Raw genomic sequence first — 21780 nt, 5'->3', positions numbered from 1 at the left:
GGAGCGCAGCGCTCGTGGAGGGACATACCATGTCAGTTTCTCCTGCAGAGATTTAGGCCTGTGACCATGTAAAGCCTTAAATACTATACATAGTGCCTTAAATCGTATCCTCTGCGAGACTGGCAGCCAGTGTAAATCTGAGAGTGCCTGGGAGGCGGTGGAGCGGCGTGGTTGCACTAGTACCAGTTTGGGCGCCATGGTCTGTGCTCTCTGCAATCTCTCAATCAGATATTGCGGGGATTCTAGTAACAGGGCATTACAATAGTCCAGCTTACTGAGGATGGTGCTCCGGACTATCAGCGCTCTGTTCTGTTAAAAGAACATCGGAAGTATTTTCCAAAATGCTCTGATCAGAGTAAAACAACTTCCAGCTGTTTTGTTGACATAGTTTTCTAATGTCAATCTCCTATCAACCATGACTCCCAGATTACGTACCACAATACTGGGAGCCAATGGAGTAGCAGGGGATGTTGGCCAAAACTCAAGCGAAAGTTTAAGAGGGATTTTACCTACTGCATCTCTGTCTGAGTTAAACTGAAGAATTTGAATTTGAAGCTTCACATCAAAGATAGAGGCGTTTCAACTTGCGTTTGTAGGTTTTGTTAGTGGAGGGTGCTCTAGCGTTAGTGAGGACCTCCCTGCAGTCCGGAGGAATAATCAAATTAGCAAACTCATAGTGCTCAGGCGCCAGGCTGCCAATCGCAGAGAAGTTGGATCCGGATGGCAGATCAGGCCGTGGTTCATAGTAAGAAGATTCGAAATTGGGCGCAGCCAAATTGGATTGCACTCCGACAGAAGGAGAAGCTCCGTAAACCAGAACTGGCGAGGCCATCTGGTGGCTATGAGAAGAATGCAGCAGGGTTCTTTCCGCATTTTCCAAAGTACCCTTGCGACTAGAGGAATCAGTGGAAAAGCGTGAGCATATATTTTTGACGCATTCCTGCACGATTCTGAGTGGGGAAGCCAACTTGCATAGAATGTGCATTTGCGGTTCAGGTTGGTCGTGAATAAATCCAGATTGGGGTGTCCGCAAAGCTGAAAGATGCGGTTCAGTGTCGGCTGATGAAGTTCCCACTAGTGGTTTGACGAGACCGACCTGCTCAGGGAGTCCGCTAGAAGGTTGGACACCCCCGGAACATGGACTGCTGTTAAAGTGATCTGATGTTGAATTGCCCAATCCCAAATTTACTGAGCTTGTAGGGATAGCAAAGTGGATCTTGTGCCCCCTTGTTTGTTCACATAATGCATGCTTGTTGTGTTGTCCGTTTCGGACCAACACTGAAGCTCCTTGAATGAGGGTGCAAGAGGACTTCAAAGCCAGGAATATCACCAGTAACTCAAAAAGGTTTATGTGCCAAGTTCATAGGTGGGTGTCCCATTTCCCCTTGACTGCGAGGGCTTAAAGATGCGCTACCCACCCTTCGAGGGAGGCGTCTGTCGTGAGGATGAAACTTGGAGTGTCCACTACAAACGAACTGCTGAGATGTTTGGTATGAGAGTCCACCATAGCAATGCTCTTCGTATCTGAGACGTGATGTTGATGACATTGTCGAAGGACCCTGAGACTTGTTGCAATTGATAGTCGAGTTCCTCCAGTCGGGGTCCCATTTTGAGGCGACAGTTGGGAATTAGGGGAATACCGGAAGACAGCATCCCCAGAAGCGATTTGAACTGTTGAACAGAAACATAATGTTATGTGCCCAGGAGAGTTGCCAGTTTGGAAATCAGCTGTTGTCTTTCGTTTGAGACAAAAGCCCTTGTTTGCTGTGTGTCTATGATGGCCCCCAAGAAGGTCGTCACTTGAGAGGGGGTGAACTGAGACTTCTCCAGATTGATGGAAAGACACAGAGACAGGCATGACTGAGTGTGTCTGGTTGCGACTGCGAACGACTGCGCCTTTATAAGGCAGTAGTCGAGTTAGCAAAATATTTGGACACCATCTAGACCAAGATCTTCTGCCAACGGTGCCAAGACTTTGGTGAACATTCGGGTGCAGAGCGAAGGCCAGATGGAAGGACTTGGAATTGGAAATCTCTGCCAGCCGCTCTGAAGCGCAGGAATTTTCTGTGCCTGGGTAGAATAGGGACATGAAAATAGGCTTCTTGAAGGTCCAGCGTTGGCTTGTAATCCCCTTGAGACAGTAATTGAAGCACTTCTAGAAGAGACAACATCCGGAAAGTTTGCTTCTTGAGGAACTTTTTGAGGGAACGAAGGTCCAGAATAGAATCTTGAATAGAAGCCTGCATCCCTTTGAATATTTGGGACAGTTTGATCGCTCCTTTCTTTAACATGAGATTGATTTGGCATAAAAGTTCCTTCAGACGGGCAGGAGGAGGACCTCTGTGGGGAGAATTTGGAGGGAATTTCACAAACCTCAGCAGGAGGATTTCCCTCTGTACTGCTTGTAAGAGGCAGCCTGGAGCTGTCGAAACGACTGCTGTTGCAGGGAGGAGTAGTAACGCGGTTGGTCCTGATAGGGATGGTACTGCTGGTATTGGTTGTAACCTCCCCGAAAGGAAGAGGAGGAGCCACGACCCCTCGCACCCTCAAAGGGCTGCTCTTAAAACTGTACAGTAGACACTACACACGGACCCAAGAGGCCTGGAATTTAGACTTTGACATTCCAATGGAAGATCAAGACTGGCAGCGGGCCTGTGAACTAACGTGCATGGTTTCTAGTAATGCCCATTTTCGACTGATACTTTATAATTTTCTACGAAGAACCTACTTAACGCCACAAGACCTTTATCGAAAAGTCGTGTCTTGCCCAGATTTATGCCTGTGCTGCAACACTGTGAGGGCTGATTTCTTACATTAACCATGGCCCTGCGATGCAATACACTCCTTCTGGCAACTAGCTGTCGAAGAAATGGTGCATGCCACACAACTAAGTATTGAGCTGACACCCAAATGATGTTTATATTGGTATTATATGTCTATGTATACTCTGAATGCCAGGTTGTATGTTGACAAAATTAATATAAAGTTCTAAAAAACAAAAGCCATTACATTGTGGGTGGTAGAGGGTAGTGAAGCGGTAATTCACGCCACACTCCTTGGATATGTGTTTCAAGTAGCCAGACATGAGGTTGGTACCTCGGTATGACACCACCCCCTTAGGGAAGCCCACCCTGGTAAAGATGCTAATGAGGGCTCTAGCCACTGCAGCAGCAGTGGTAGTCCTGAGGAGAATAGCCTCAGAATACCTGGAGGCATGATCTACTACCAGCAGAACTGTTCCCTGATGCTGTAGGGGGTCAAGGGGACCAACAATGTCAATCATTGCCTTTTCAAATGGAACGCCAACAACTGGAAGCGGGATTAAGAGGGCCTTTGGGTGCCCACCTGTCGTGCCACTGGCTTGACAGATGGGACCGAAGTTACAAATCTACTTCACCTTCTGGCCAAGGTGTCCAGCTACGGGGATGCAGGTGGACCAGAGGTATACTTCTTGTTTTTACAGCCAGAGTCTCAAGGTCAGTGCCCAAGTGACCTACAGCCATGGCACCAAGCCTTCTTAGGATCCCAGTTCTTACCCTGGTACCCACCCTTTGGCAGGTTTTTGGGGGCCTGAAGTAGAATCTTTCTTTTTCGGGTTACCCCATTTCCCTAGGGTCGCTTTCTGGCCTCTTTCTTTTGGTCTCCCCCAACCAGCAGGAGTCTTGGTCACCCTAGTTTTGACCCAGTGGTCTGCCTTCTTCCCCAACTCTTGAGGAGAAAGTGGACCAAGGTCTACCAGGAATTGATGTAGCTTCCCTTGGTAACAATTACTTAAAAGATGCTCCTTCATTAACAAATGATAAAGCCCTTCAAAGGAATGCACATTCTTACCTACTAACCAACCTCCTACTGATTTCAGTGAATAGTCTACAAAATCTACCCAGGCCTGGCTCTGGGTTTTTTGAGCCTCCCTGAAACTGGTGCTATACTCCGTACTGAATCCAAAGCCCTCACTTAGGGTACCCTTCATGAGGTCATAGGATTCAGCCTCTTTCTCACCGAGTGTCAGGAGTCTTTCACTGCACTTTTCTGAGAATATTTCCCACAGGATAGCACTCCACAGCTTCCTGAGGACCTGCCTGCTAAGACAGGCCCGCTCAAAAGCAATGAACCACTTGGTGATATCATCACCCTCAAATAATGTTGGGCCAATCCCTCTGGGGTTTTTAGGGTCAAATGAATCTACTTTCTCCTTATTTATGATTGTGATGCCACCAAAGATGGGTCCTAGGCCAAACTCCTTTCTCTCTCTTCTGTAGCTAGGAGTTAGGCTTCTAGAGCTGCCCTCCTGGCTAGTCTTTAAAGAGCACGCTCTTCGTCTGAAGAGGCTTCTTTGTCGTGGGGTGTCACGCGGTCACTCCTACTGTCAGTATTTTGATCTGTAAGATCAGAGTCATCCTCTGGATGCTCTTTGTCATATTCCGCCAAACGATCCTGGAGCCTTGCTTTGGTAGGATTTTACCCAGTCCTGAGCCTATAGGTTTTACCCAAGCCTCTGCGCTATTTTATACTTAAAGGCATAAGGTGTGAGGTCGATTCCCTCCACCTGTATCAGCTCTTCTGAGTGACTACTTCTAGCACTCAGTGTCTTTGAAAAGTTTGGAACCATTTTGGAAAGGAAAAAACCCTAATACTGGTTTCCTAACTACAGCAAGAGTTTGACTTTTGAAACAGCTGTACTCAAGGGGACCGAACCAGGGCCCTGACATATTTCAAAATTTGGAAAAATAGTCAATTTGCAAAACTACAATTTAATGAAAGGCAATTTCTGGATTGAATCTTGTTGTCACTTATTGTCAGGGTGGTCCAGCAAATGCAAAGTCGTGTACCCTACCGCTGCGCCACCAGTGTAGGAAGCTGGCTCTCTATATACTATACCAAAAAGAGGTAGAGTGTGTCGTGTACCCTACCGCTGCGCCATCAGTGTAGGAAGCTGGCTCTCTATATACTATACCAAAAAGAGGTAGAGTGTGTCGTGTACCCCACCGCTGCGCCACCAGTGTAGGAAGCTGGCTCTCTATATACTATACCAAAAAGAGGTAGAGTGTGCCGTGTACCCTCCCGCTGCGCCACCAGTGTAGGAAGCTGGCTCTCTATATACTATACCAAAAAGAGGTAGAGTGTGTCGTGTACCCTACCGCTGCGCCACCAGTGTAGGAAGCTGGCTCTCTATATACTATACCAAAAAGAGGTAGAGTGTGCCGTGTACCCTACCGCTGCGCCACCAGTGTAGGAAGCTGGCTCTCTATATACTATACCAAAAAGAGGTAGAGTGTGTCGTGTACCCTACCGCTGCGCCACCAGTGTAGGAAGCTGGCTCTCTATATACTATACCAAAAAGAGGCAGAGTGTGTCGTGTACCCTACCGCTGCGCCACCAGTGTAGGAAGCTGGCTCTCTATATACTATACCAAAAAGAGGTAGAGTGTGTCGTGTACCCTCCCGCTGCGCCACCAGTGTAGGAAGCTGGCTCTCTATATACTATACCAAAAAGAGGTAGAGTGTGTCGTGTACCCTCCCGCTGCGCCACAAGTGTAGGAAGCTGGCTCTCTATATACTATACCAAAAAGAGGTAGAGTGTGCCGTGTACCCTCCCGCTGTGCCACCAGTGTAGGAAGCTGGCTCTCTATATACTATACCAAAAAGAGGTAGAGTGTGTTGTGTACCCTCCCGCTGCGCCACCTGTGTAGGAAGCTGGCTCTCTATATACTATACCAAAAAGAGGTAGAGTGTGTCGTGTACCCTACCGCTGCGCCACCAGTGAAGGAAGCTGGCTCTCTATATACTATACCAAAAAGAGGTAGAGTGTGTCGTGTACCCCACCGCTGCGCCACCAGTGTAGGAAGCTGGCTCTCTATATACTATACCAAAAAGAGGTAGAGTGAGCAGAGAGTCCAGTGGATCCCCAAAGGCTTTACAGAGGCTCAAGTAGATAATACTAATGCTCTCTTTTGTAATAGTGTGAAAGAGCAGTTAGGCTTATCCGAGGGTAGTCGTAAGCATTTGTTGTACACACCGTGGCAATAAAAGAGACACACACTCAATGATTAAATCTGAGACCAATTCATAAAAATGACACCCGGTTGGATTTATTTTGCAGAACCACAGAACTTTGTCTTAGGTAAATACATTTCGCAATAGAAATAATAATATACATAATTTTCAATATAAAAGGTGGACACTGCAATTTTCAGACTTTGCAATGTTAAGCAATGGGAGGAAAAAAACATTAAACATACGTATACGCAACATTGACTTACAAGACCAGTCTTCGGAAGTTAAGGTCAGTACAGGGCAAGGTTCAGTTCAGCACCAACAGTGCACCACAAGCGACAAAGGGGTGGGCGGGTACATGGTGCAAGTTCAAGGTCAGTCACTGAATACAAAATAAAGGGGACTGGGGCAATCGGACAGAGGATGCCTACAGGTAAGAAGCAGCGGCTTGGAGGAACAGTTTTCGGGGCTGAGGCTAAAACTGAGCAGGGGCCAAGACAGCACCAACACTACAACTCTAGCGGCACAGGGGCGGCTGGATGCAGGGTGCCAACACAGCATCAGGTGCCCAATGAAAAGCAATGGAAAATCTGAAAAAGGCTGCAGGCTCCAGCCATGAGGCCGATCGAAGGAAACCAAAAGCCATTGAGGTAAATTATGATGCTCAGGAACATAGGAACACCTTTTGTCCTCTTCAGCTAGGCCCAGGATGGACGGGTGAAGGGGTGCCTTTTGGTGTCAGAAATGGCTAACCAGTGCACATCGCGGTTGAGGGGTCTTCTTGCAGAAGCTGCAGGCAACTTCTAGGAGTCCAGGAGAGGTCAGCTCATGGTGGAGTTGGGCTCTTGAGAGCAGGAGAACCTTGCTGAACAGGTGGGCCACTTGGACTCGGGCTGGTGGCATTGGGTGCAGAGGTAAAACCAGGGGGGCAGGCTGCGCAGTTCTTCAGGTCACAGAGTCTTTACTTTGAAGAGGGTTGCTTTGTGAATAGGTCTGCTTTTCTCTGGAGACCTTGGTCTTTATCGAAGGCAGGCAATCCTCCCAAGGTTCTGGAGGTCGCTGGGCTGCAAGACGAGTTGACTTTTGGTTCAGGATCATCCAGGGATGCAGACAGGCCAGTAGGGCTGGGACCATGCCCGTAGTTCTCTACAGAGCCTCACCAACAGAGAAGGCTGCAGTGCCCGGCTCTTCTTAGGTCACCAGGAATTGAAATTCAGGTTCTGAGGATGCCACCTAAAATCTTGATTTAAGGGTGTTACAAGGGAGTAAAAGGTAGTGGCCAATGGGCCACTTTCCAGGGGTGTCTACACCTTCTTATCATGCCCACCTCCTGTGGGAATGGGGACATAGTTCTAGCCCTGATTGGATAAGTCCCACCATCTTCAAGATGGTAGGCACTACAAAGTGTACTTCTCCTCGCCTCCAGCACCTGAGGGGTGGAGTTGGCAGAAGGGACGGGGGGGCACACCTCCTATTCTATCTAAGGTTTTCCACCTGTCTTCGCGCCAAAAAGGAGGTGAGGTCAGGAAGATCGTTTGCTCCCTCTAACAGGAGAGTCTGGGGTCGCATTACAAAGGCGGCATGGCCTTTGAAAATCCCTGCCACAGATGGCTCTTCCTGACCAGGGGAGGAGTGAGCACCTCCACCCAGGAAAGGCATCGTTATTGACCTCGAAGTGCACAGGCACTCTCCCCAGGAGGACAGAACACACTCTGGTGGTAGCAGGCTGGCTCAGGTCAGTCGATGATCACACTAAGGATTGGTAGATCTTGGGGGACCCCTCTAAGGGGCACTCTGTGTGCAATTTTTAATAAATCGGACACTGCAATCGGCACAGGTTTATTATGCTGAGATGTTTGGTAGAAAATATCCCATATTTCAGTGAAACCTTCATGGAGCTGTGGAACTCGTAATGACAAGTGTGAAGCCAATGTACTTACTATAGAGCTTCCCTGGTCACTTGCAATATCCCGGAATCGACAAGGATATTGCAGGGGCATATCTGCTCATGCAGATATGCCCTCGCAGGGGATATCCCTAAAGCAGCGTGCACTATAAGGCCTGCTAGAGGGGTGTCTTACCTATATCTCAGACAGTCCCTATGGGCATCGCATACAGGGATGAGTGGCATGTCGACTCTTCATTTTTGTCTGCACCAAGACACGCAGCTGCAGTGGCAGTATGTATGTATGTATGTATGTATGTATGTATGTATGTATGTATGTGCTTGGTGAGGGGTCTCTTAGGGTGGCATAATTTGTGCTGCAGCCTTTAGAGACCCTGTTCAACAACAGAGGAATCTTTTACTAGGGACGTATATGTGAGCTAATGGGGTGACAATCGTGGAAATGACTGGTACACTTCAGGGAAGGAGATCAGCTCAGGGGACCTGGTTGGCAGGGACCCTGTGCACTTCCAGTCAAAACTATATCATTTAGCAGGTAAAATGTGAAGGCTAACCATGTCCAAAACAGGCCCTTTCCTACATTGAGACATTTTTCCTAGGACAGCGAAAACTCTACAGCAGGTCTTGCTCACAGTCCTTATACTGTGACTGCCACTACTGAACATTAATCTTCAACTGTTAAAGCAGGGCCAGGATCTGGACAGGGGCCAATGAACAGGAGGGCAACTCACCAGATAATAAAACTATTCTGTCTTCACACTCACTTAGAGAGAACAATGCCATCCCATGTATTGCAGGAAAAAGAGGCCACAACCCTCAGTGAAACACTCACTGCTCAGATGTGAGTCGTTAATAAGAATAAAATTAACATAACGCGTCCCTGGGGACCCCACAGACACAGTTCCTACCTGTACCAAAAATGCTTGGGGTTCCGCAGGTAAACCTAACAGTGCAACAAAGTCTTAGGGCCCTACAGGTAAACCTTTCCTAACCCAGTGCTACAAATGCTATGTACTCACTGCAGCAGGACTGGGCGCTCTAGGGCAGCAATTAAGTTGCTTGGCATTCATCTACCCTTAGCTAAGCCACGTGATAAAGGCAGTAGATCAGGATGATTCTCCTCGATCAGAAGTAGCTCTCACTATCGAAAAGGTGGAGTCCCTGGTATAACACAAACGCAGACATGCGGTTAGGCTCTACCAGGACATGTAGTAAACTAATAATGTATGTATCTGTAGGATTAGATTGCATTGCAAGTTTATTCTTATGTCACTATTTTCCGCATACTACATATAATATAGATTCCTCACATGCTCACCCTGATGAAGGGAGAACCCCCAAAATCAATTGGGCAGACTGAATTTGAATTTACTTGCGGACCAGTGGATTTTGAAAGTGATTCTATGAGAATAAATATGCTTAAACTGGAATACAGGTGGATTTGCTTCCAAGGGAAGGAGACATTGATGCACTTTTACGGGAACAAGCTGGGGAGCAGGAGACGCAGACCTGATCTAATCTGGCGCTATATAAACAACTGTAACTAAATACATCTACCTTCTGGCACGCGATGAGTGGATTTCATAAATACTACAATAATGAATGAAAAATACACTGCATGCATAGACAAGGTTTGCTATGTAACATCTGGACTCCTGTAAACCTAAACAAACACCAGTAATCAGACACTAGGGACATCACCTGAAGCTCCTAAGTTTTTCCTGTTGTTTGGTATCTTGTTTTTAGAAGGTGGGTTTTTAGGATAAGCTATTTTTAGGTATGTCTTCTTTTATTCCAGGATGGGCACTAGTTTTAGCATTGTCATCTCTTATACTCTGCATACCAAGTTGCTGACTTTCTTTCACGCATTCCTCATTTCCCCGAACAGGAAACGTCTGGGGGTGGGGTGTGTCAGGTAGCCCTTGTGGTAGACGATGGGATAGAGGATAAGGAGTGCCATGCCATCCCTTCGTATATTTCTCCCCTCCTATATTCACAGTCCCCTTTTACCAGTTGTCTGCTTTGCTGTCATCAAGAAGTGGAGAGAGGGGAATCGGCAGGCGGCCCCTTTAAGCCACTGCTGAGGACGGACATCAGAGGATACACGCTTAAAGAAGGCGGGTGGAGAGCGCGTCAGGTTGGTCAGTAGTTGATCCAGCTGCACGCAGCACAGGAACGCGAGGCGGAGAAACCAGCGGGGGAAGACCGGAAAGACAGAGAAGGCCTAACAGCCTTCTGAGAGAGAGAACTGGAGCCCAGAGGAGGTCACAGTTTGTTGGTGAGCGTAAAACCCGAACCTGGCAGAGGAGGGAAAGCCGAAACAGAAGACCAGATCTCACTGAAAGACGTGGAGTCACCACACCATGGCCCCAGAGTGACGTGACTCTTCAAGGTGCGTGGGCGTCTACGGGGCTTTTGGAAAGGGGCTGAGTCAGAGAGGGACAGGAGGGGAGGCTGAGGGTTGAAAGGGACCCATGGAAAAGGAAATAAGTGAGACAGAAAAGAAAGACAAGCGCAGAAATCATCGGCTACTCTTTTTCCTTTGGTTGCTCCAACCTCTACCCCCTCCCTTGACATTTATGCATAGCTATTATTTATCCCTCAAATCCTTCCTTGATTAAACCCTAAAGCAAAAACACTTACCTGAGTCTTTTCCTTCTGTCCGAGGGACGACGGCGGCCGAGGCTCACCTAAGGGACTGAAGTGGAAGACCCTGTGAGAAAGAAGAATATAACAGAGACAATCAATCATTGTGATTTCCTATAATACTAATAAAAAGTGCATACAAGAAATTATTCAATGCAGTGTGCTCCTTCTTGACCGACTCTTCTAGAACAGGGAGCTACATACTTTCCCTACAGGGAATGGGAGACAGAAACACAGAGACCAACAGACAGACACACACGGGAAAGCATAGTAGGAAAACGCATACATAGTTGTTCTATGCTTGCATATGTACATTGTTTTAGAAAGATGGTGGAACTATTTATTTTGTTCAATATGCTTATACTGCTAATTACTTTTATCTGATTCTATTATCATTGCAGCACATAAATTCTATACCAGAATTACGACGGTTCAATAAATAATGAAAATGCTAATGTTAGGTTATTTTAATTTGATATCGCACATGAATTACCCCTAAGCAGAAACTACTTCAAGGAGAAATTTAGGATTGGTACGTAGAACTACTCTATCTTAGTGAAGTTAAAAGAAAGGCTCTTGTATAGGTAATGCCTGAAGTTCTTCAACTCTACGGACACTTGTGCATTGGTTCAAAAGGCAGGCCCATTAGCCTTGTAAGGACGGTTTAAGTTCCACTCTGGAGCAGGGGGAATACTTGGCGGTATAACCCTTTTTAATCCTGGTACTCTGAAGAGAGATAGGTGTTGTCTATTTTGCAAGTGTGCAGCTATGACTCCTAGGTGTAAACAAATGGGTGTGTAAGTGAATCCACATTGCTGTAAATGCAACAGATAACAAATGATGTTCTGCACAAACGCATCAAGATGATTGATATTGTTGTTGTTACAATAGGCAACAAAATGTTTCCATTTGCTGCATAACATGCTCTAGTAGCCGGCTTTCTAGCTTCCTTGAGAATATTCATACAGTCTGGTGGTAGTTGTAAATAACCAAACTCTATGACTTCAGGAGCCAAATCGCTAGGCTGAGTTCTCTGGGAATTGGACGTCCGACTTCCCCATGGCTCTGAGTGAGGAGACAAGATGTGAGATGTAGCTTTTGATGTGGAACCACAGAGAGTTCTAACAGGGTGGTGTACCAAGGTTGCGAGCCCATGTGGGGGCTATTAAGATCAGTGTGAGGGACGTTTGTCTGAGTTTACGAACAAGTAATGGAATTAGCAGGAGAGGCGGAAAAGCGTAAGCAAATATAACTGACCAAATCATCCATTGGGCATTGCCTTTGGATGCTGGTTGTGGGAACCTAGATGCAAAGTTTGGGAATTTTGCGTTGTGTACTGTTGCAAACAGATCTATTTGTAGAAAAGCCCATTTTTGAAAGTAGGGAAGAAGAACTTGGGGATGAAGTTCCCACTTGTGTACTTGCTGCCTGTGTCTGCTAAGCAGGGCTGCAATCTGAAGGCCTACCTCTGGGAGGTGTTCTGCTAGGAGATAGATTTTCTGGTGAATCCCCTAAACCCAAATGCTTTGTGCAAGACACGACAGCTGGAAAGAGTGAGTCCCTCCCTGTTTCTGTAGGTAGTACATTGCCGTCATGTTGTCAGTGTGAACTAAGACAGTCTTGCCTACAAGTTGGGTGAGAAAAGCTAAGGAACACTGCTAGAAGTTTCAGGTAGTTGATGTGGAGACGTTTGTGCTTGTCCGACCGCGGCCCCTGGACTTTGTAATGTTGAAGATGGGCACCCCAACCGGTTAACGATGTATCTGTGGAATCGGGTCTATGAAAGGCTGCCCTTTTGCTAAGTTTCGAGGGTTCCACCACTGCAGCGAGCGATGGTTGTGGCGGTCTACCAACACTAGATCGGTTAATTGACCCTGGGCCATATGTACAACCCTTTCATTTTGCGCCTCGCAATTTGCGACTCATTGTGAGTCACAAATTGCGAGGCGCTAAATGAAATGTACAGTAGTTGTTATTACACTGATTTGCAATTCCCAATGGGCTCGCAAATTGCGAGGCTCATTAATATTAATGAGCCTCTCGCAATTTACGAGCCCATTGGGAATGCCAGCCCTACCAGGGATGGTGGACTGCTGGGCTCAGCAGACCACCATGTCTGGGACTGCTTTTTAATAAAGTAGCTTTTTTTTTTTAATGCTGACGTTTTTCTTAAAGGAAAACGGGATGCATTAAAAAAAATTGTTTTTACGTTTTAGTTTCATAGTTTCATTCTTTAAGGGCAGGCAGTGGTCCCTGGGACCACTGCCGGCCCGTAAAAAATATTTTTAGACACAGTCACAAAGTGGAAGGAGTCCCCTTGGGCCCCCTTCGAAATTGTGACTGCATTACCACCCTCTTGAAGAGGGTGGTAATTTGCGAGTGTTTTGCGACCGCAATTGTGGTCACAAAACATTCACACATAGCATTTCGAACGCAATTAGGAAGGGAATGCACCTTTCTAATTGAGACTCTCACTTCCTAAATAGCAAATGAACTCGCTATTTTGGAATTGTACATGGCCAACAGCGATTTTGCATGTGCAAATGGGTTTGCAAACCCGTTTGCGCATGCAAAATAACATCGTACATCTGGCCCCCTGTGATTGATTCCACTGACTCGCTAGACATTGTGGCAGAGGACGCATATGAAGCCTTGCATGAGGTACGATTGCAACGCAGGATGCCATCATTCCCGGCAGATGCATGAAGACTTTGGCTGGTAATGATTGGTTGGGTTGAAATTGTAATAGTGTGGCCTGGATATTGTGAATCCTGGCTATATTGGGAGTGGCTAGAGCTTTGAGAGTGTTGATGGAGGCTCCCAGATAAGATTGTACTTGTGCCGGATACAGGTGAGATTTGTGTGCAATTATTGTAAAACCCAACTGGTGAAGTAGATGTACTGTTGTCTGATTGTGTAGTGTCCTTGGTGAGAGAGAGGATGAGCTGGGTGTCATGGGCATAGGAAAACACGTTATGGGACCCTCCTTTTTTCTCGGCCCCCGCTTCAAATGCAATATTTTAGACCCCGGGATTTCTCCTTCCCACGTAGCTCATTTTTAAACAAGCACAGGACCCCACGCTTCGTTTTTATGTTTTTTTACGGCGGATCCATGCACCCAACGTAAAACTCTCAATTTACAGATGCACGGATCCACTGAGGCCATAGATATATATGTACTTTTAATTGTAATTTTCTCAGAAACTACTGAACAGATTTACACCATATAAGCAAAAGGCACGAGTCTGAACCAAGGACTACAACTTTGCCAAATTTGGTGTAATTCCGTTCAGCCGTTCGGGCTGTAGCCGCGATGAACGGTACCTATGGAAAATTGCATGGAGGAAACACGTTTTGGGACCCCCCATTTTTCTCAGCCCCCGCTTCACGAATCACCCCAAGACTTTCAGGATAGGAGCGAACCGGAGCGCCCCACCAAGTTTAAAAATTTCACGAAGATTCGTCAACCGGCGCCACAGTTATTCCAAATAGAATGTTGTGGATTTCCTATGGAAAATAGGACCTAACTATAACTACCTACTGGCGACTGCCAGTAGGTAATATATATATATATATATATATATATATATATTACAAATCCTGAATTAGATACCACGTCTTGATTCACGCGCAGGAACCAAACAGGACACGGACCCAATATTCTCTTGGTGCTTATCTCTTTATTTTAGCCAGATGTCAGAGACGCGTTTCGCGGCGCGAACGCCGCTTGTTCGCTCGACAATTACATTTAGTCATGAAGGCTATTTAAAGTGACAGTGCTTTCAAAATTGTGAATCACGTGGTAACTTTTTGTCATAGACATGGACGAAATACTATATATATATATGTATATATGTACACACCAATCTCTCTCCCAAGCCTTGGAAAAGAGTGTGGCCATGCTCCGGGGGACTGGAAAAGGTGCTTTATTTGAATGAAGTTGCGCAAGCATTGAAAGGAAATTGCTGAAACGCTTGGCAGACTCGTTTCGTCCTTAGAATGGACTCTTCAGTGCCTGTTTCAGTTTGTTCTCCTTTGAGGGGCTCTTTGCTGCTGTAAAGTTTTATCTTGCTGTGACCACTCCCAAGTCACGTGGTTACGCCCCTTATTTGCCTCACAGGTGTGTGAATCTCCTTGCGCTGTGCCTGCTCCCCTGATGCATGCTGGATACTGTAGTTCACCGCAGGGACCCATGTAGTGCAGGGACCAACCAAACACCAAGTGATGCCTCCAACGAACCGTCGGTCAGCGCTCCACAGCCCGCAGCGGTCAAAGGGCGGGTAACAAAGAAACTCCTCGGTCCCCCTTCTCAGGCAGATAGTTCTGCCTCCTCTCTCCCCATGCACTGAGACCAGCACCTGGGGGGGGCGACCCGATTTGCTGTTGCGCAGCAAAGTACCAAGTTTTTGCAGGAAAGTCTCGTAGCACCAGAACGAGAGGGCGCTCACCAAAGCCAGCTCCTGCTAGCCAGCCTACACATACACACCAATCTCTCTCCCAAGCCTTGGAAAAGAGTGTGACCATGCTCCGGGGGTACAGGAAAAGCTGCTTTATTTGAATGAAGTTGCACAAGCATTGAAAGGAAATTGCTAAAAAGCTTGGCAGACGCGTTTTGTCTTTAGAATGGACTCTTCAGTGCCTGTTTCAGTTGGTTACGCCCCTTCTATGCCTCACAGGTGTGTGAATCTCCTTGCGCTGTGCCTGCTCCCCTGATGCATGCTGGATACTGTAGTTCACCGCAGGGACCCATGTAGTGCAGGGACCAACCAAACACCAAGTGATGCCTCCAACGAACCGTCGGTCAGCGCTCCACAGCCCGCAGCGGTCAAAGGGCAGGTAACAAAGAAACTCCTCTGTGCATGGAGAAAACACGTTTTGGGACCCCCCATTTTTCTCAGCCCCCACTTCACGAATCACCCCAAGACTTTCAGGATAGGGGCGAACCGGAGCGGCCCACCAAGTTAAAACAATTCACGAAGATTCGTCAACCGGCGCCACAGTTATTCCAAATAGAATGTTGTGGATTTCCTATGGAAAATAGGACCTAACTATAACTACCCACTGGCGACTGCCAGTAGGGGATGGAGATATATATATATATATATATATATATATATATATATATATATATATATATATATATATATATATATATATATATATATATATATATATATATATATATATATATATATATATATATATATATATATATATATATATATATATATATATATATATATATATATATATATATATATATATATATATATATATATATATATATAGCTTTAAGTGGGCCGGGTCTGTGCACCGGCAGTTTTTTGGGGGCCCTCGAAACGGGTCTCTATCGGGCTCTATTTTCCCGGCTGGCAAAGGTAGTCCGTTCTTTATTTTATTTTTTTCAGACCCGTTTCGAGGGCCCCAAAAAAAACTCCCGGTGCTCAGACTCTGCCTCTGCCCACTTAAAACCCTGGCGGTTGCTGCTCGGAAACCTGTCTGTGACATTTTGCACTACTGCAGTGAGAGCTCAGTTTTCTCACTCAGTAGTGGTCACGGCATGACATCCACGGCACGACGTCATGCCAGGTGAGCTTTGTTGGAGGAAGGGAAATCCTTTAAGAGAGCCATTTTCTCTCAGGATTTCCCTTCTCTCCTCTCTTTCCAGCGCAGCAGCAACGTCGTGGTGGTTCCAGCTCGGGACTTTCAGCATCGCAGCACAGGAGCAACGTCGTGGTGGTGCCAGCGCGCATCATCCAGCGTGGATGATGAAAAACTGAAGAGGCAGAGGCCCCCAGGCAGCCTGCTCCAGCACGATCTACCCGACCTTCACTTGATGAATTGGCGCCGTGTTTAGAATTGGAGAGGTCGGGGAAATTAGTTTCAGCATTTTTCACCTGTGGAGTCTCATCCTTGATCGGTAAATGCAGTGGATTATCCCCACAGTTTGCTTATAAACGTTTTTTTGTTTCAGCTTGCATAACGTGTAGATTCTAGTCACAAACTTGCATCTTTGTTTTTTATGCGTGTTTTGTTATCGACAGACAAGTGCCTCCTGGCAAGGGACTGTACTCTGCAACGAATTGTTTTGTCACTTTTAGTTTCTTGATGCTTATCTTTGAGTCTGAAATGTATATTATCCAAATGGTACGTCGAAAAACTGTACAGTTTTAGTTGGGAGAAAGTCACGGGGTGGGGGCATTAAAGGGACTGTACAGGTGGTTGGGGCCTGCATCTGGGGTGAAGAGGTGGAGATGGCCGGTGTCTGTGCTGGTGGGGTGGGGATGGCCGGTGTCTGTGCTGGAGAGGTGGGGAGGGCCTGTGTCTGTGCTGGAGGGGTGGTGGGGGCCTGTATCTGTGCTGGAGGGGTGGTGGGGGCCTGTATCTGTGCTGCAGACGTGGTGGGGGCCTGCATCTGTGCTGTAGAGGTGGTGGGGGCCTGCCTCTGTGCTGGAGAGGTGGTGGGGGCCTGCCTCTGTGCTGGAGAGGTGGTGGGGGCCTGGATATGTGCGGGAGGGGGGATGGGGGCCTGTGTGCTGTAGAATTGGTGAGGGCCTGGATATGTATAGGAGAGGGGAGGGGGGCCTGTGTCTGTGCTGGGGGGGGGGGGGGTGGTGAGGACATGTGTCTGTACTGGAGAGGTGGTGAGGGCATGTATCTGTGCTGTAGAGGTGGTGAGGGCCTGTATCTGTGTTGGAGAGGTGGGGAGGGCCTGTGTCTGTGCTGGAGGGGTGGGGAGGGCCTGTATGCGTGCTGTAGAGGTAGTGAGGGTCTGGATCTGTGCTGGAGAGGTGGCGAGGGCCTGTATCTGTGCTGGAGAGGTGGGGAGGCCCTGTGTCTGTGCTGGAGGGGTGGGGAGGGCCTGTATCCGTGCTCTAGAGGTGGTAAGGGCCTGTATCTGTGCTGGAGAGGTGGCGAGGGCCTGTATCTGTGCTGGAGAGGTGGGGAGGGCCTGTATCTGTGCTGGAGAGGTGGGGAGGGCCTATGTCTGTGCTGGAGGGGTGGTGAGGGCCTATGTCTGTGCTGGAGGTGTGGTGAGGGCCTATGTCTGTGCTGGAGGGGTCGGGTCGACTTGCGTCTGTACTGGAGAACTAAGTAATGTCCTGATTTGTTACCTTTGCCTCAAATTGTAAAGCGCTCTGGTATCCTGCGGGATCAAGTTTGTGCTATTTAAAACTTTATAAATTAATTTTTCTTTAAATCCTGTGAGCAGCAGTTAAACCCTAACAGGGCTTTATATCCTGCTCAGTTTATCAAGAGGGCAGCTCCCAGGCAGTTGGAGAGCTGAAGGCCATGCACATCCATCATTGTTATTTTGCTGAGAGGGCACAGATAGCAGTCGGATTGCCCTGTAGTTTTTCGAATTTGATGTCCTCTCTGAGCCATGTCTGGCAGTAAAAGGGGGTTTTAGCAGGATGCGACGTCATGATTTTCTTAAGCACACAATGCTAGTTATCTTGATTTAGACCACGCCCTACTCTGATAGACCACGCCCCTACTCGGATAGGCCACACCCCTTTAAGAGATTAGCCACTCCCCTTTTAGAGCACCCCCAGTTTTTTTCCCACTTAAAGCCCTGTATATATATATATATATATATATATATATATATATATATATATATATATATATATATATATAAATATGATTGCTCAGCTTTCCCAAGAATAATCCCAGCCGGGTTTGGAAAAAGATACAGCACTCTCGGGGTTCCTGGTACTCAGCAGCAAGGATTTATTAGTCCAAACAGACGCGTTTCGGGAGAAACTCCCTTCGTCAGTGTTTACATGAAAACGCGTGAAGCGCCAACATTATATCACATTTTTTCATTGGTAACGGACATAAACATAAACATAGGACTGACGTGAGTGTTTTTGTCAGCACCATCTTGTAATGTGTAATGTACCAGTGTGGATGTTGATATTACATCAGCCTGCATTTACCTTGATGGAAAATGTTCGCAATTGTTTTGTGAGCATGGATATGGTGCATCTGGTACTCCACAATTTTATGGGGGAAATTCCTTTAATTTAAAGCACAGAAGATTGTGCATATCAACTTGAAGACCAAACGGTCTACTCGTCGTGATCTTGCCCTGGATCGGCGATTGCAGCCAATGAGGCTGCTAGTTACCAAAGAATACATCATATCCATGGACCTTCACATAATCACATCATTAAGGCTAGCTCCAAACACCCATCCAGACAATTTCAAATCCCCTCATCCAGTAAATTATTTCTCCAGATTCAGTTAAATAAAGTTCAAAATAGCAGAATCCAAAAATACAAAGGTCATGCAAGTACAATTACACGGAAACCCACAAATATCGTTCAGCCCAGGTGAGATGATAATTCTTCCCCCATATTCAGCCCTCCAGGGGCCTTAGTCTCCAGGTCTATAATATATCGGGATTCTAATCTCCTGAGCATCTGTAACTTGTTGCCTCCTCGTGGATTTTCGGATATACAGTCCACACAGAAAAACCTCAACAGGTCCCTGTTGCTATTGTGCTTTATGGCAAAATGCCGAGCAACCGGATAAGAGAAATCCCTATTTGCGATCGCTCGCATGTGCTCAAGCACTCTTAGTTTTACCGGATTGATTGTGCTGCCAATATATCTCATTTGGCAAGGACACATCAAACAGTGAATCGCATAGTCTGTGTGGCATGACATAAATTTATTTATCCTCTTTCCACCCTTACAACCTCTCACCTCGAATGATAATGTTCGTTTACTAGATGCGCAGGCCTTACATCTCCCGCAAGGGAAGAAGCCCTTTGCATCATTCAATGTGCCCTGATTCTTGCGTGTGGGGTTTAGGTGGCTCTGAACCATGTAGTCACGCAAGCTTCTGGCCTTGCTAAAGGTAATTAGTGGAACAGTTAGCATATCTGGACCAATAATGTGGTCAGTCTTTAGAATATGCCAATGTTTTTGCATTATAGATCTCAGTTTCCATGAGTTGGTCGAGTAGGGAGTAATCATGCGGAATTGACCATCAATATTTTAACGTGATTATTTCTCAAAGAGAGAGTGTCTCGGAAGTTTTCTTACTCTATTGAGGGCATTGTTCAAGAGGTTACGTTTATATCCTCTCTCAGAGAATCTGTCCATACTTTCCCTAGCTGCCTGTTCAAAATCTTTCTCCAAGGTACAGTTACGTCTTAACCTGAGTAGTTCTCCGTAAGGAATGCTGTTAATGAGTTTTTTGGGTGTTTCCCGCAGTTGGCTTGCGGTACAGTGAGGTACATATCTTATCGTCTCTCACGGTAACTTGGAGGTCTAAGTAGTTGACCTGCTCTTGACTGATATCCCCCGTAAATCTCAGATTACAATCATTGTTGTTCAATAATTGAATGTACTGTTTTGCCTCTTCTACCGACCCATCCCAGATTAGGAATAGGTCGTCGATATACCTATACCAGGCAACCACCTTGTTGTTAAATGTTTCATGTTCCGGGGCCCAGGCTACCTGCTCCTCCCACCAGTCTACGAACAAGTTCGCATAACTGGGGGCGGAGCAGGAGCCCATCGCTGTACCAGACAGTTGTTTATATATTTGATCCTGAAATAAAAAGATGTTATAATATAAACAAAATTGGATCAACTCCAGCAGCATTTTGTTGTGCATAGCAAATTTCAATGGTTTCTTATCCAAGAAATATTTCACAGCATATAGGCCCTTCTCGTGTTCGATACACGTATAAAGACTCGTGATGTCTAATGTCAAGAGTACATAGGTGGGATGCCATTGTAGGTTCTCAATTTTTTCAATGAACTCGGATGTGTCCCTTATATATGACTTCAGAGAGAGCACAAATTCGAACAAGTAGTGGTCTAGAAATTTGGACAAGTTCTCAGTTAAGCCCCCTATAGACGAAATGATCGGTCTTCCAGGTGGGTTGTTAATGTTCTTATGGACCTTGGGGAGGTGATAGAACGTTGGTAAGGTGGGATGCATAGTTTTTAAAAACAAATATTCCTCCAATTCTATCATTTGCTTCCCATGCCACTTCTTCAAAAGGTCATGCAGCATGTCCACGCTTCCATGTTGAGCCACCACAACCAATGCACATCAACCTACTTGGTAATATACATTAACTGGTTAGAGGGCGTTTTCTTTAAGCAAGCTGAGGAAGGAATCTTCGCCGAAACGCGTCCTTGCAATAAAGAAGCTTTGAAAGGGGCTCCTGTGTGTGCAGTGTTTCTTCATTGGAACCGGAGCGTGAATATATATATATGTAGGTATGTTATAGTTAGAACCTAGTTTCCACAGGCAAAACATTTTTTGATTTGCAAATAACTTTGGCGTCGTTTGTCGAATCTTCCTGAAATTTTCCCAAAAAGATGTCTATCCAGGTCAGCTCCTATCCTGAAAGTTTGGAGGAGATTCGTCAAGCAAGGGCCGAGAAAAAAGCGGGGTCCCAAAATGTGTTTTCTCCATGTTCATTTCCATAGGAAATTTTGCGACAGGCTACAGCCTGAACTGCTGAACGGAATTACCCGAAATTTGGCAAAAAGGTAGAGCTTGGTTCAGAACGCGACCTTTTTTTAAATGGTGTAAATCCGTTCAGTAGTTTTTGAGAAAATAAAAAAATAAGAGTAAAAAAATCAATTTCCTATAGGAAAATTTGTGCAAGGCTACAGCCGAAACTACAGAACGGAATTACCCCAAATTTGGCAAAAAGGTAGTGCTTGGGTCAGAAAGCAACCTTTTTAGGTCTCACCTGAGCCAGCGCATGCCCTGCACTGGCGAGACTTTTAGTAAGTGGGCTTCAGAAAATTCTACCACTGTGGCCTAGAGCTTGCGGTTACGCGCTCGGGCGCGCTCTCACGAGCAGAGGAGCTATTTGGCTTTCCTCTCAACTCATGGGTCATCAGCTTTCAAAATACGAGAGCTTTCTGTCACATTCCTGAAGTTGATAGATTCCTTTTCATTTGCCTATATATCCCTACCTCTCTTCTACCCCTCTACCTCTACTCTACCCCACTACCTCTACTCTACCTCTCTTCTACCCCTCTGCCTCTCTTCTACCCCTCTACTTCTCTTCTACCACTCTACCTCTCTTCATCCCTCTACCTCTCTTCTATCCCGCTACCTCTCCTCTACCCCTCTACCTCTCTTCTACCCCTCTAGCTCTCTTCTACCCCTCTACCTCTCTTCTATCCCTCTAGCTGTCTTCTAGCCCTCTACCTCTCCTCTACCCCTCTACCTCTCTTCTACTCTTCTATC

General features: G+C 46.4%; 1 long non-coding RNA gene across 1 annotated transcript in view; it reads right to left on the bottom strand.

The window, feature by feature from the left end:
* LOC147667173 (uncharacterized) overlaps positions 1 to 21780 on the bottom strand; it is a 79185-nt gene that overhangs the window by 31387 nt on the left and 26018 nt on the right. The window contains exon 3 of the long non-coding RNA XR_015304488.1: positions 10543 to 10612. This is a non-coding gene — a long non-coding RNA (uncharacterized LOC147667173). The remainder of the gene's footprint in view (positions 1 to 10542; positions 10613 to 21780) is intronic.

This window comes from Lissotriton vulgaris, unplaced genomic scaffold, assembly GCF_964263255.1.
Source record: "Lissotriton vulgaris unplaced genomic scaffold, aLisVul1.2 SCAFFOLD_2610, whole genome shotgun sequence".
Lineage (NCBI taxonomy): Eukaryota > Metazoa > Chordata > Amphibia > Caudata > Salamandridae > Lissotriton > Lissotriton vulgaris.
This window is presented reverse-complemented; position numbering and strand designations above follow the sequence as displayed.